The following is a 16,995-nucleotide window of genomic DNA, read 5'->3' as shown; positions in this document are numbered from 1 at the left end:
GATTGTTTAGAAAAAATGTTATTGAAAAACATTATAATAAATGGTTGTTGAAAACGTTATAATAACATTTCTGCAACCATACATTTCTACGTTTAAAAAAAATTTCTAAAAATATTTTCAGTCGTCTGTTTAAGGAAACGCTATAATAACATTATAGTGAATGGTTATTGAAAACGTTATTATAACATTTCTTCTTTTGATTACCGCTATAACCTTGGTTCCCTTGATTACTCTGCCACAATATATTTTGACGTTTTAAAAACATTTCTAAAACATCTTTTTAAGGAAACGTTTCTAAAACATTTTTACTACGTGTTTGTGCTAGCTGGGTATTTCTACATGGTTAAAGTTAAAGGATAAAGAGAGGATTTTGCATTGTAATTCAGCATTTCGAGATCCCGAAAGTATTAATAAAATAAGAATCGGTCTTCAGATTTCAATACGTTCTACAAGGACCATTCCAGTAAGGAAAATAAAATTAAACGAGACTCACAAACATGTTGTCAAAATTGAGAAAGATCATATCACAAGTGTCAATATAAAAAAAAACGGAAAGTCTGGATTTATAGGGGTTGGTTTGACAATATCAGAAATAAGTGGGAATGAAAGGTGAAACAACGCTTTTTCCATAGTTGAATTCAACAATTCTTTTTCTTAAATTATGGCACTTTCATGGTTGCACTCGTTGTCTTCAATACGTTTTGAAGGGTTGTTAGCTACACAAAAGTATAAATAAGATATGCTAAAACATTTACTTTTGGTAATTCGTGGTTAAACTCTTTTCGAAAGGCGTATTTCAAATTGTACGGGTAATATGCATGTTACTGATGTACATAGTTTTCCAAACTATACATCTAAGTAATGTTTTTCATTTGACTGTCAAAAGCGTGGAATGAGTTTACATTTCTTCAGGCTAGCCAAGATATATTTAGTAACTACGTTGTAGTATCCGTAAATCATTTACAATGAGTTCAAATTCCTCATTTCATCTTTTGTAAATTAACAAATAAAAGAAGATGCATTCATTTCCGTTCCCGTTCTTTCTCCAAACCTGCATTGTAGTAATAGACCTCTGGCCAATGTGTGTTAGCATTTTATAATTTGTTTTGATTGTTCGTTCCTTTGTTTGTGTGTTTGTTTTTGTTCTTTTTTATTCTTGTTCGTTTCATTTTGTTTTTGTTTTGTTTTTTTCTGATTATATTAATGTGGAGTACATAGTTATTGCCTATATCAGCGAGCACCATGAGATTTATCATACTTTTATCGTCTGTTAGAGAATCGTGAGAATATTTTAAGGGCATTTTAACCCCTTTGGCACAAAGGGGTGCGGCAGGTTCCCCATGGATTAAAATGTAACCATGGAGAAAAAAATACGGTGAAATATTTCCTGGCTAAAACAATTGTTCATATATTGTTTTTCGGGTTTCGTTTGAATTATGATATAGCCGTTTCATTAAAAGCACTCTTCCCTAATTTTTTCCATATTTTCTGTCGTTGTCGTTGTTTTCAGTTTACAGCATTTAAAATATAGTTTGTGCATGCATTACTTTTGCCAATAAAGATATGTTGCCAGAAATATTTACTAATTTTCAGGAAGTCATATCATGAAAACAGAATCAGGGGTTGATCCAGACACTTTGAAAATGAGGGATGTCAGCCGGGATTCCTCTGGGGGTGCTTGGAGATTATTTACCACCGTGGTAGTCGAATGAGATTTTTTTTTCGCAAGTGCAATATTTATTTACATGTGTATATAACATCAGCAAGAGAAATCAATATTTTATTTGAAAATCTGTCTGTTTACAATAATGGTAATAATGGGTGAAATACATTTTTTTTGTTTTTTTGTTTGTTTGTTTGTTTTTCTAATGAATGAGTACAAAATTGTTTTCAAATGTATTGAACATTCATATTTTTTAAAGATCCCATCCCCCCTTTTCCCTCAATTACAAAATGGTCGATGACTTCGTAGCACTTCGCCATATCTTACATATTTACCCTTGTAAGGCATCTCTAGCAATATCCTTTTCAGTCTTAGCGCTTCATATCAATTTGTACAGATACCGGAAGTAAAACAATTCTCTACGGATGTTGGGAATATTTTACACATATCATGTGATGTAAACAAAATTCAGACGTAACTGACACTGTTAATTAAAAAAATGATTGTCTTTTCTATCTTAGGAAAGCTATGCTTCGATGTGGGTAATACAATCGGAGTTATGTTTTTCTGAATTGGAAAGATGATTTTTTTTTTACTGAAACGGAATTTTAACATATTTATTTCTATTTGTTTTTTTTTAAGGAAAATATTAATTTTCTCCGTAAGGGTAATCACTTCTTGTTACTGCGGGACATGACTTCTTTTCGTTCGTAAGTACATATAATACCCGTATGTCATACTTGCCAGAATTTATTTACCAGATTTAAAACAAATGCATCGATATCATTGTATATGAACTTAACGTGAAAACAAGAAACAAACGCAATCTAAGAACAAAATGGAGAAAAAAAGAAACACAATACATAAAACACACAAAATAAAGCACCAGGCAAAATTAGATGTTCCGGAACATTACGAGAGTTCTGCCTTGACATCATTACCCGTAACATTTCGAAGGGAGAAAAATCCGGTAAGGTTAATCGTCAATAATGCATCCCCCATCTACTCTTTTAAAGCAGGGTCACAAACATTTATCCCCTAAATCATTGAACAACTGAAGGTTCAAATTACAAGATGCATGAAATACGAGACATATAACATTGAATCGCTTCTGATCTATCTAAACTTTAGTCTCAGACATATTAGTGGACCGAATCTAAGTTTCACGTTGAACATGTTTCGTTGTGACCTCACAATATTACATTAAAACGTTGAAACACTTGTCCACCTCTTGCAGAAATTGTTTGGTCCTTTAGTATATCAAATCCCTAGATCACTCTTATGGTGAGGCTGACTTTATAGCTGATCTGATCCGAAAGAAACAATATCGTTCAGCTAGATTCTTTGATCTCAGTTTCCGCAATATAGATGACGTATTACAAATGTATCATAATCTTATTTTTGGGGATTTGATACATCGCATCTACCCCAAAGAATTTTAGATAAAGGATACTACAGACACTGTGAAGTCAGCCTCATATATTGTCGTACACTTAGAAATCGAGGGTAAAAGAAAACTATTGACCAAACCGTACGACAAAGGTGATGACTTTTCATTCAGAATTGTCAACTTTCTTTTCATTTGTGGTAACATCTCTTCAGCACCTGCGTATGGAGTGTTCATATCACAACTCCTACGTTATGCCAAAAATTGCCGAAACTACGCAGACTTCTTGTATCTGCCTAGAATTCTAACAAAAAGGCTTCTGAAGCAGGGTTATGTTACTACAACATTGAAGTCATCATTGCAGAAGTTGTATGGTCGTCCTCATGAACTCGTGGATCGTTACGGTGTATCCATCTGCGCCATGAAAACTGATTTGTTCAACATATCATAGTTTTCCTTTTCTCCTTCGTCTACCCCGGACTTGACTTTTTATGAGCAATTCGGCGGTTGTTTATAGAAAAGCAGAGGGCGCTTAGTCTACCGGTGAACCTGGTCCATGATCCTAGTAGTTAGTGGAGTCCGAGTTGCTCATCTCCTTTTTGCCTTGTGTGTATAATTTTAGTTACATTGTGTTCTTTGTTAAGCATGTCTGTTTTCCAAGTCTGGTCTTTATACCTGAATTGCATTCTTTGGATTACCGCTTTAAACTTGGTTCCCTTGATTACTGTCGCCCATTTTACCATTTTTTAACTTTTCTACATGTACTATTTAGTTCCTCAACTTATTATTCATTAAGGCTTACAGTCAACAATTTTTAACACCATGTGTAAGAAATATCACTGAAACAGATGCGCCCATTTCCAAAATCACACAAGTTAAAAAGGCATACTCCCGATTATCGAGAAATGAACTTCAACCGACACAGCGTTTGAATATAGAAAGTTAACTAATATATATAATACCTTTAGGAAGACGGACTGCTAAGAACCTGTTGATATGAATGCGTGCATTGGACCGGTCCATCAGCTCGATAGCAACATACATTGAATAATGCACATTTGACATATAAATCTTATATTAAAAAAGAATATATACCATGATTCAATTTAAAAAGTCCATAATTATAAATAAAATAAATAAGGCATTTAAGACATTTCCAAATAAAATTGCTATGAAAACAATGACGTTCATCAATTATAAATCTTATACATTTATCATTAAACAAATTTCATTCTTTTGGATTCCCAAGACAAACAACGAAATTAATACATGTAACTCTGATTTTTCTAAAACAAAAGATTTATCTTCACAGTGTTTTAGTAGGTTTCCGTGTGCATTTTTACCTCAGAAGAACAAATGAATAAATTGCGACTTCCTGAATTTTTGTAAAGTATTTGTTACATCGAATACATTCGCCTTAGTCACTTACTAAAACAAATCTTAAAAGAATTTATGACATAGCATTTAGATGAAATGTTACAGCTATAAAAACGTTAAATAAAGATAAACATGTGTTTCTTCCTGAATTGCACGTATACTACGACCATAATGGTTGGATATTGGTCGAGTTTGTTCCCTCAAATTTAAACGGTAATAGGTATGCTTTATAGAATAAGCATTAAGTATTTAAGAAGATTATGTATTGTTACTTATGAAGATGGAAGGAGTTGTCTACCAGCAGGAGGGCGACAGTCCCCTCCACAACCTATACTGCAAAATTTCTGTATTCCTGGACAATCTGAATCACTATTGCAAATTAAAGCACAATGTCCAACTGTATCGGTATGTAAAATTGGACAAAACCCTGGCTTCTCTGGAAGCTTCTCCGAGTCCTTGCATGTTTCAATTTCAATTAAATTTCTAAATGAATATTTTAATAATCTATTAACAGATGCACGGTGTTGATTTAATGAGGCGTTATTAACATAAACGTCGTAAAATGTTGCACAATGAAAATCGAGCTTTGAACCTTTTGATCGTCGATAAAATATACCGAAAGAGTAATCAAGGGAACCAAGGCCACAGCGGTAATCAAAAGAACACAACCCGAAGTCTTATCATCGATTATTAATATACATTAAATTTGCATGTTCGATTGTAAAATGGTTTATACAAAATAATTACATCAAACATGCATTGTTATGCTACTTACTTATTCGAAGGCAATTGTTAAAGTATTTGGAATAAGCGCATTAAATGAAAAGGCGTATTTGCAAAACATTTGCGTAGTCTAGAAGAAATATAGATAACATCATAGTGTGTATACTTACGAGTTTGACAACATAGACCAACGGTTATATTCAATGGATCTGCCTTTGCAGTAATATCCTAAAGGACATGGTTTGCTGTTCAGACCAAAGCAACTGTTCCTGGGAAGAGGAATACCTTTTTCGCACTCTTAAAGAAATATCAATAGAGATGATAAATTGTTACATTTCCCTATATAAAATGAATACATATACAAATTATATTCAAATTCATGACTAATGACAGGAAGATACATAGCAATTACACAAAAGAACAAAACAATGACATTAGAATCGAAAGACTTCACCAAATCATGAAAACGGGTAGCATTGCTCACTATCTAAATATGCAGGCGGCATCTTGAAAATGTGAGGAATTTTGATTATCAATAATATTCATTTTAAGTGTATAGTACATGCATGGGGTTAAAGTTGTAATTTGATGAGGTATGGTGCAATGGATAAATACGGAATAACGTGCATTATAAAAATGTATAGCTTAAATACATGTATTACATATTGATTTTCCGTTTGCTCATTTATTTTTGTTACTTTGTATGGTTTTAGTTACTTTATATTCTTTGTTGTGAATGTCTGTTTGCCATGTCTGGTCTTTGTCCCTGGATTACATTCTTTTGATTACCGCTATAATCTTGGCTCCCTTGATTACTCTTTGTAAACAAAAACGGATAATGTAAGTTACAATGGTTTTTGAAAAAAATTGTATTATTCGTGTACAATAATACTAGCATCGTTCCTCCACACTGCTTGTGATCTGAAACTGTCAAAAACGAGGTGATCACTTAGAGAGTATGGACTCAAGAGATTAAAATTGAACTGACATGATTATGTTTACATAAAACATGTTTACATATGCCGGACGTGTCAGGAGGTAAGGTAGGACAAGATCCTAATTTCTGTTCTACTGGTTCTAGACAAGTTTGTCCGCATCCATTGTCGCAACATTTTTTGATACCTTGACACCCCTTGTCTCTTTGCAGGCCTTATCACATGACCGGTTAGGCCCAAGTTTTGGACATACACCGGGTTTTATCGTCAGGGTCTGATTACAAATCAATTATCCGTTGTATCTATTAATTATTTGTGTAAAACTCAAAAAAAGCCTTTATAACATTATAACAAACATAACATACATAAATACAAACCATTTTGTTTTCCGTTTTTCAAAACAAATGTAATAGCAGAGTTATATATCAATTCCTTAAGTAACAGTTTTTATATAAAAATCTGACAGGAGGTGATTCATGCAAGTCAAAAACCCAAAGAATTCAGTTTCATTTCTTATTCAGGAACGTTATAGACCACACAACCAGTCGTAAATACAGAAAGGACTATTGTCACATTAAAATATAGCATATGTAGACAAAAAGGACCATCGTCTGATCCATGGGTTTTTCTACGCCATCAATCATTTTACCATACGCTGTGTCTGAATTTTATATGGACTTGTATTTAAATAGATTACAACTCAAAAACTAAACAAGGGAGATTGGTAGGTAAAAATGTGAGTATCTCCATAAGATCTGTGCTAACGTTTCGTTGTTTTTGCATTAGTAAGGCACTTCGGATAGAGAGAAAGAGAAAAGATTTTTTCCGAAATTTTAGTTTTTTTGTTTGGGACACGTGTAAGTACTTTTGTGTAAATGACACGCCGTACTTTAAATTGACAATCAACCTACTGTATAAGGAGTAATTAAGGGAACCAATATTCTAGCGGTAATCCAAGAATAAATATCAGGCATGGAATGCAGATACACACAACAAAACATAAAATAATACAGACAAAGTAACACAGGTAAATAAGCAACTCGGACTCCACTAAAAACTTGGAGCATGGACCAGGTGTACCGGTAGGGCTGCGTCATCTGTTTTTAAGAAACACCCGCCGATGTGCGGAAAGTGGAAGTTCAGGGAAGACGTAGGCAATGCCCTAGATATGATTGGATTAAAGACGAGTAAAGACGAAAACACATTAACTAGTCTTGCAAAAGTCATTTTAACTCTAAAATGTGTAATTAGTGAAGAATGATTTCTCTGCATTGCAATTTGGTTTTGCGTCCGAGTTGCTCATATACTTTTGTTTCTGTGTGTTTATTAATTTGGTTATTTGTATGGTCTTAATTGTGTTTGTCTATTTTCCATGTCTGTTTTTTCCGCGGGTTTCTTTTTTTGCTCTTGGTTCCCTTGATTACTCCTTCATGAAAAAATAAATGATATACATTTCGGATGGCAAGCAAAGTCTCCGAATTTGGACGTAACACACACTTATAACCTGTCGGACAGGCTTCGCCTGTGGAACTACAAGACTGGCTGCTATGGGGTCTTCCATGTTTGCAGACTACAAATATACAAATGTACATTTAATTTTGTAACTTACTGGTGTCCATAAAACATTAAAAACGAGATACAATCCATTGCAAAATAGTCATTATAAAGCATTATGTAAGGATTTAAATCAATGCTAAACAACAGTTGGTTATAATCTAAACTTATACAAAACTATCTTTACCATAAAAAACTGAACTTTAGAGGAGGAGACATGATAAAAATGCCGTAGTAAATACTTACAATGACAACATACTCCAGGTGGTTCGCAGAAAAATCCAAGGGGCATGGTTTACCGCAACCTGGTCCAAATCCACAACGACCTGGTCCTTGAGGAGAACATCCTATTTTTAACCATGAATAATTTGTTTTGTGTATTTTAAATTACATTCAAAATAAGACACAAATTTATAAGTGTACATATTCATAACAACATTCGTTCCAAAGGATGCAAATAAGAACAAAAATAGAGCATTAGCGATGAAGGCTACCAATAGCGCGACAGTGTGTAAAGTTCGAAACTCCCACACCGGACCAACACATTGCAATAATAATGAATATCAGACATTACGTTACTTTATTTTATTTCGAAATCTTATCAAAGAACTGTCAGAAAACACATCTGACGTTGCCTGTTGAGATGGAAATTTTTAACTCAGGGTTCATGCAATTGCATAGTGACCGTTATGTCCTGGAATATTTAAATGAAAATAATTTCTCAGTTGAAAAAAAATTAATTTACACGTGTTACTTCATAAAGCGTGGCATTTGAAATTGATGATTAGTTTCGTGTTTTTATTTATTTATTTTTGCTATCGATAAAGGATAGAAAAAAAATATCAACAAAACAAAAAATCTGGAATTTTAAATGTTTTTGCACCGGCACACTTAATAATACATAGAAAGGAAATAAATCACTTTCTTCTTGGCCTAAAAAAGACATTTTTAAAGTGAAATTGAGATCTTAACCAGTTTTATGGCTAGCCAAACCTTCCGTATCTATAGGTCCATAAGAGTCTCGTTGTGATTTTTTTATGTGCACACTCAAGTCAAAATGGGTTGAATAATAGTAAATGCAGCAACTGGACGAACCGGGAAGTGAAAATCACATCTATGAACATTTGTTATTCATTAACGTTACATTTTTTTAAAAATTTGTCAAGAGTAACTTTTGTACTCAGTGTGATGATATCAAATAATTCACATAAGAGTATATTTTACTAGAGTTATTTCAAACACGGTTTAACGTAAACAAATAATCATATAGTTTTAAGGAGCTCACTGTTCTTAAGCCTTGATTGCGACAGTGGTGGTGGAGGTTGGGGTGCTGGTCTTGACATTTTTCCAGTTGCAATAGAAAGAACTGAAAAAAGTGATGTAAAAAAGAGGTGGCCTTGGAAGAACCTCGTTGTTCACGTTTGAACACACACTCCATAGTCTTAATCAGCTGATACAAATAACGACCGTAGATTTTTTATAAATTGGCGACTTTGACTTTAAAGTTATATATCCGTATCCAAACAGTTATTTTTCTTGAATAGCTGGGTCCAATCTTGTGAACGTTGCGACATTGGAAAGTATATTTGAGAAAAAAATAATTCCATGGCGTTCGAAATTGAGTGAACTTAAGAGAATAGGCGAGCGAGACTGGCGTATGGTAATTATGCTGTATATGTGATTCCAAGCCTTTTCGGATCCCTATCTTTGAAGTTTTTATTTTATGTCGATCTCAAATAATTGTTGCACAAATTTCATCATATTTAAATCTTATTCAGTAGGTTATAAATGAGCATGCCGTTAAGTTTAAGTTGCCTTTTGTTTTGACGTCTAGATTATGGGATTATGTTTTATCAAAACACTAGGCGAATTGTCTTCTTACAGCAATAATGCCGCATAAATGTGCGTAACGATTCACATCAATATTATTATAAACATGAATAAACGCAAGAGCCGGGATTCGTATCGTCACTAACATTACAAACATAAATCAACTGGCATTAAACACATTCAACTTTTGAGTGTGTACCGCTTATCTAGGTTGAATCGACGTGCAGGATTTTTTTTTATTAAAAACAATCGAGTTGATGACATTACTAACCATAATTGTTGACTGATAAAGATACGGTTGTTGATTAAAATACGAAGATATATGATAATATTACTCTCAGTGGTAAGTGGTACTTAATTGTAAAGTATACGTATGATAAAATTTACGGAAATAAACACAAACATATGACTTTCACAAATTAATTTTGTGTTTCGTTATTACTTGAGCTACATCTTTTTTCACAAGCTTTTTAGTTCTGAATTTATTTTTGTTTCCCTTACATCCACCATACACGAATTTCTCACACCGATGTGAACGATAGTTGTAGAAGTATCTTTCAATAGACCCTTTGCATGGTCCAGGTTTCTCGGGCAGTAAGCATGCTGAAGTGATGGAGACAGGGTGAAGAAAAATTACATAAAGATTTGAGTTTATGAGCCAGGGTACCAACTCTTAAGATCCCTTCTTTAATTGATACGTAAAAGAGGACATTTAGTCGATATGACATTGAAAAAATATAACACTTACTTTAAATAATACAGATATTACAAAATATTCATTATCTTAAACAGTGTAACATTGATTTAAAGCATTGGTTTAGGTACTGCACTGCCAAGCATTTTCAAATGAAATAGTGTTTGTTTAAAAAATTTGTGTAAAAAAACAAATCTTTAACTTATTGCTGTCTACTGGTGGACGAATTATAGTGAGTGTATATTGCTACAAAATTCAAATACGAACAAAATGCTATATTGTATCACACACATAAAACATGCGTAAAAATATAAGATTAATTCCACATTGTTACGTTACTTTTCTGTAATCCTTTTTGGTTTTAAAATTGATCTCATTGCCATCGAATCCTCCATAATAAAATCGTCGACATTTGCGCCTGCTCAAATCATAGTACCAACGGCGAATTCGTGTTTCACAAGGACCAACCACTTGCGGTAAAGTGCACACATCTAAAACATAATATTTGTAATGCTTATTCTGGATAATTCCGATTCAATATACAATATCAGTACATGGCATAAAGTAAAGATGAGAGTTAAGAACTGTTCAATTCGGATCTTAGCTATATATTAAATCTGTACCAGAATGCTCGTGTTTGTAAGGAATGTTTCTATAATTTGTTGAATAAAACACATTTATTCTAAGCGGTCTCACCCATATACAGATATCAATACTAAATTATGAATTTTTGTAACTTTTTTCGTCCGTTAATCCTCTACAAATCATAATTGACTTCCATTTTGTTTTCTGGCCCAAAGCCAAACTTGTTAATTCAGACCGTTAGATAAACCTACTGTCCTCGTAATTATCAACTGAAATTAATTCTCTGAAATCGCAAAAGTACATTTAAATCAGACACTGATTATGGTAAGGTGATTCAGGTTTTGAAAAAGCCATTGAACAAACCGTGCTTTTTTTTACGTCCACATGTGATACATTTTTATGTGAAAATAGTCCTTTATACTTTTGAGAAGTGCTAATTTCGTTTACAATTTATATAAATTTTATAACAAAAGGGCGACACCCATATGAAAATATAAGACTAGTTATGTGGTCTATAACAGTTTCTGAGCAAGAAATAGGTAGGGATTTGACATGCATGAATCATCTCCTGTCTGTTTTATGAAGACTGCAACTTAAATGGAAATGTAATCAAAATAATTAAAGGATTCAGTAGTCAGTCCTTGGTTGAAATACTCAATTTGCAAGCATTACTTTTCATTAACTTACTTGGCTTAACGCAACGGTTACCACATATGACCTATAAAAATGAAAGAGCATCTGTTCATTTGAGTACGGTGATCTGATTTCTTATTTTAGACTTAAAATTACCTTGTTTTATTTTTTTATGAAAAAATGACATTGAAATGTTTTAATTTATTATTGAACACAAAGTAAATAAGACAGAAACAAAAAGAAACAACGCTAAATGCAGAATCAAGAAGATGACACAAAGAAGATGTTTATATTCTTAATGCTTAGGACAGAAAACTTTTCACGAGGACCAGAAACAAGTTAGAACACATAATTTTCATAAAGCCCAGTTTGCTTAAAAAAATAAACGATTGTTCGGAGAATACTAAGTAACAATATATGGAATGGCGATTACTTGATCAATAAATTATTTTCAACTAATTGAATATGGTACTAGAACTATTCGTTAAAACAAACCTTGTGAACTGTTGGCATCGTTGTTTTTACATAAATTATGATAAACAAAGCATGTGCCAATATCATCTTGTACAAAAGGAATGCATCTTAATCTCTAAAAGACAAAGCAATGACAAAGATAAAATTTGCATATACCTATTTTTATGTTATTATTGTAATTTTTTTAAAATTTCATATGCATTTTTTTTAATTTTTTGTTTGATTTTTTTTTCTTTTATTTGTTTTGTTGTCATTTTGTTTGTTTGTTTGTTTGTTTTTGTTGTTGTGTTGTTTAAAGTTTCTTGTTTTATTTTTTTTTCTGTTGCTTGTTGATGAAATAAATCCACCAGTAAAGAAGATGCAAACTTTTTCTTGAATATAAGATAAACGATAATACAGATAATGACCTGCCAGCATCACATATAGACCAGCTGAGAATGCTTCGTACCTAAATTATATGACAAACACGATGAGTTCTCATATTTTATTTGTCCGTTGCATTATTTCTTTGGTCTCTGTGTGTAAAGATTTATGTCAAAGCCCATACTCTATGTTAGATGCCTAGATAACCTAGAGTGTTCTGTAATATATTGCATACGAAGTTACAAACCTAGATTAAAACTTCGAGGAGGAAGGAATCATTTGTTTTTATTTATTTATACATGCATACTTATTTATCAAAAATATTTAAAAGATGACAAAGAGAATTTCAATGCGTCTCTACTCATCGCGGTTGAATTTGTGTTGTTTTGTGCACATATGAATTAAATAACTTTATAAACTTTTTTTTAGTCATGATACTGAATAAACAGAAAAAAAAAACTATTACGAGCTTGCTATTTACAGTTGGCAATTCTCCTCTGTTTACAGCGAGAACAGACAATGGAGACAACAACACAAAAGTAATCATGGTTCACAATGTTCACGACAAGTTCTAATGTTGTACATTATATATGAGTTTTATAGTCAAATTATTTGATGCATTAAACATCTGGATTTGTTTTGTAAGAATGTAAAATGTAATTTTTTCAACTTGATTTACATATAAGAGGTTTACTAGACGGAATTTTATTTTTATCGTAATAAATGCGAATAATCATCAATAGTAAAATATGTATTTCATTATTTCCTTTTCCACTGCATGCTCTATTAATTAAAAAAAAATCATTTAAGATAAGCATTTAATCAAGTGATACTAGGGGTATCAATGTATTCAACAATCATATGCCTCATACATGTTACCAAAAATAAGTAACACAAATGTTTGGCCAGAAGGGATATTCGTGCACTCAACAAGGAATAACATAACAAGCACCATACCTACTCATGGAAATTGACAACAAGAATAAATACTATGTTTGTGAGGCTTACAAACAACGTAAGTCATACAATGAGGACACAACTCATATCATGCCAAAATGCTTTTAAATATAGAGTTTTAATGTCTATGTAAAGACACTATGTGCAAAACAATGGTAATACCAAACAATTGTGCTCCTCGATGAACCTTTTATTCAGTTTCTGCTATATAGATGAAGTATTATCGATACAAATCCTAGTTTCAGCGATTTGAGATATTGTATCACCCCCCAATAAGAACTTGAGATAATGGACACTACAGACAATATAAAGTCAGCCTCATATTCTTGAACTACACTTTGATGGTAAGGAAAACTATTGACTAAACTTTACGACAAACGCGATGACTTCTCATTCCGTTTTGTCAACTTTCCATTCATTTGTGGCAACATCCCTTCAGCACCTTCGACTTTTCATATCACAACGTTAACCAACACGTTATGTCAGAGCTTGCCGAAAATACGCAGACTTTTTGTATAGCGCTCGACTTCTTACAATTAAGCTTTTGGAACAGGATTATGTTACTAGGTTAAAGTCATCTGTACAGACGTTTTATGGTCGTCATCATGAACTGGTTGGTCGAAACGGTTTATTCATCTGCGCCAATAAAACTGATATGTTCAACGTGTCATTGTTTTCCTTTCCCTTTTCGTTTACTAAAAAGAGTTTTTATGAGCAACTTGGTAGGTGTTCATTGAAAAGCATAGGACGCTTACCTACCCGTGCACCTTGTCCGAGATGCTTATTTAATTTTGTTGCGTTTTATGTGTTATGTTTGTATTTGGTATGTTACTAATGGTTGTGACTGTTTTATATGACATGTATTCGTTCCCGGATTGCATTTGTTTTATGTTTGCTAGACACTTTGTTGCCTAGGTTCCCTTTTAACACCACTGGATCGATACATCTGCTGGCGGATATTGTCCCCAATTGTATCATTAGCCCAGTAATATAATGTATGGTTTGAACACGATGAATGAATGTTAACCTGGCTCGGACTTCACTCAGTTTAAAAAGGTCCAAACCTTACAACACTGCTGTCTTGTAAGACTGTCGGGTCCCCAGATGGGAATCTTACACGCTCACATCTGGTATAGAAAGTGCCCCCACAATTCAATAAAAATACCCAATCCTCGTTCGTTATGTTGACCATCTATTCCAGTACAAAAAATGCTGATTATTTAAAGTAATCCAACCATGTTCTATCACTTTAAATGATATAGTTGACTATGACGAACCACATTGTACTATACCAAAATGTGGAATTAAAAATTGAAAAACATGCTATATTCTTATAACCGATTCTTTCTTCACTAGTACCCTTTCAAACATAACCTTTTACACAAAAAATCATGATGAATTAATCTACGGATCAGAATGCAACTTATGCGGTCTATTATATGCCAATGAAACACAAGAACGATTAAACAAATTAATGTGAGGTCATCGTTCAATAATTAAAACCTCCGAAAGTTTGTCAACAATTTTGCCAAAAAGGATCATTCAATCCTCTATAAAAAAGTTCGTAGTCTTGAAAAAACATCACCATCCAAAGAAGAGTCTTCTAGTAAAAACAATCATAGAGAAAGAGAAGAATACACTGGATACGCAGGTACTGTAATACCTTACGGATGCAATTACAACATCAAAACAATAGGAAACCTTTTAAGTCAATATGATAATAGCATAAATGTGATGAACTTATTTGAAAAAAATCCGAGACGAATGAGAAGTCATGGCTAACGCTACAATACATCACTTAAGATAAATGATGTCTCTACTTATGGTCTTCGACTTCACCACATTCCAAATAAAGTACATTCTTTACCTCTTACACTACCACATTCCATTTACAAAAGTAGTCTTCCTATTTCCTAACTTACCTTATCATTATACATTTGTGTCCATCATTTTGGATATTGGTTCCAACAGACTCTTTAAACCAGGCTGTGTTTCAAGAAATAATAATCAGATATTTATGTCGTTGAGCGCACTATTAAGTCAAATAGAATGTCTAGCGGCGATGACTTCAAGAGGAAATGCAGTTATAAGGTAATTTGTGAAATTTGGGAAGCCAGTACATAGTAGGACTTTCCTTGTGAATTGGAGTATGAAATTGTCCGATCTTTATTTGTAACACCTTATCCAATCATTGCCAAGAAATTCACACACTAAATTATCAATTGCTACACACGGGTCGGCAGACGGAAAATGCGTACGTAATTGCCAAACGTATGTTCTAAAGAGTTTTGGAAATGTAAATGCTACATGTACTATCAACTCATAAATAAAATCAGAAAGGTTTTTTGTGTGCTTTAAAATAAGCAAACGACGGATAATAGATAAAAAGACAATTATCTACGAATCTAGGAACCAATGAATAAGTTAGATGAGTCAAAAAGAAATGACATTTGTATTACCTACATTTGCATTTAATGTGTCATGTATTTATTTATCGGTAAATATACTGCATCATAAAAAAACATTTTCTATAATATGTATTGGAAACGTATCAGTGGTTTACCATAATTTATTACGGATAGTAATAACAATAAACATAAATATTGGCTTTTGGGTTAAGATACTTGAAATTAAATGACAGTCTTTGGTTATACTAAAGATTACTTTTTTATTTCGAATCGCAAAAAGGTCATTGTATCCTATTAGTCAATGAACTGATTGAACTGAAATGAACTTTTATAGTTCGTGTAGTTTTGTTTAGATATGGCAATTTCCTATTGATCTCTCATTAGCTGCCGACTACTATATGTCCGTAGGCAAGAAAGGAAGATACATGCATACTTGAAATAATAAACTCTGACACATTCCAAGTTTTTTTTTTCTTTTAACCTCGACTGGTGTCAAAGCAGCGACCAGTTTTGTCGCCGCATTTGTCTTGAACATAAAGAAAGAGACAATAACTACATCATTGACCGAGAATTGCTTAAACGGGGACCTTATTTAAAACGTCGTCCGTGTATATGAAATACAGGGTCTTCCCGTAGTGCTAATATGGGGCAGGGATTGTTTTAATTTTTTTGCTGCAATTGATAAAATGATTTTTTTAAAGGTTAAAAGTATCGTCACTGGTATGCCACAAACTATGATTATTATGTTGTCCTTGTGATGAAAATAACACATAAAATGCAGTATTTGATTCGTATTGTTGAGATCTCTATGGAAACCTACACCACCCAGCCGGCTTGGGTTCAAAAAGCTATACAGCTTTTGTTGGTCGATTGATGCCTTGTCTTGGGTTGAAACTTATCTTGTGACTTGTACATGATATATAATGTTGTAATAAAATACAAACAGACCAGTATAATAACATTAGTTCTCAGATATTTTTTCTCATTTTCTGTCAATATGAACTTCGACGCTTACTTTTTTTATAGTAACGGGTAACCTTTATTGTTGTAAGGACTTATACAAATAGCAATGAACATAGAAAAAAAGGAGTTATTTACTTCCCTGATTCAATATAGAAAAGAAAACCAAACAGCTTATGATCAACAGAAATCTAAATCAATAGTAATTTTAATTCAAGGCAAAACTTTTTCATCTACATATGACATTTAAACATTTAAATGGAACAAAAAATTCCTTGGTATATAATTTTCCATGTGCCTTCTTTATCATGCGAACAGTCTCTTAAAAGCGTGGAGTGTAGAATAAGTTTGACAGACAGAATAAAGAATATTAACCGAAATATTCCACAAAACTCTTACTTTAACGCCTCAGTGGATTCAGTGTAGGGTACCCGATTTGATTACAAGTGGGA

The sequence above is a fragment of the Perna viridis genome, chromosome 3, assembly GCF_037379345.1.
Source record: "Perna viridis isolate PV_CMFRI_1.1 ecotype Kerala chromosome 3, ASM3737934v1, whole genome shotgun sequence".
Lineage (NCBI taxonomy): Eukaryota > Metazoa > Mollusca > Bivalvia > Mytilida > Mytilidae > Perna > Perna viridis.
Note: the sequence above shows the minus strand (reverse complement) of the source record.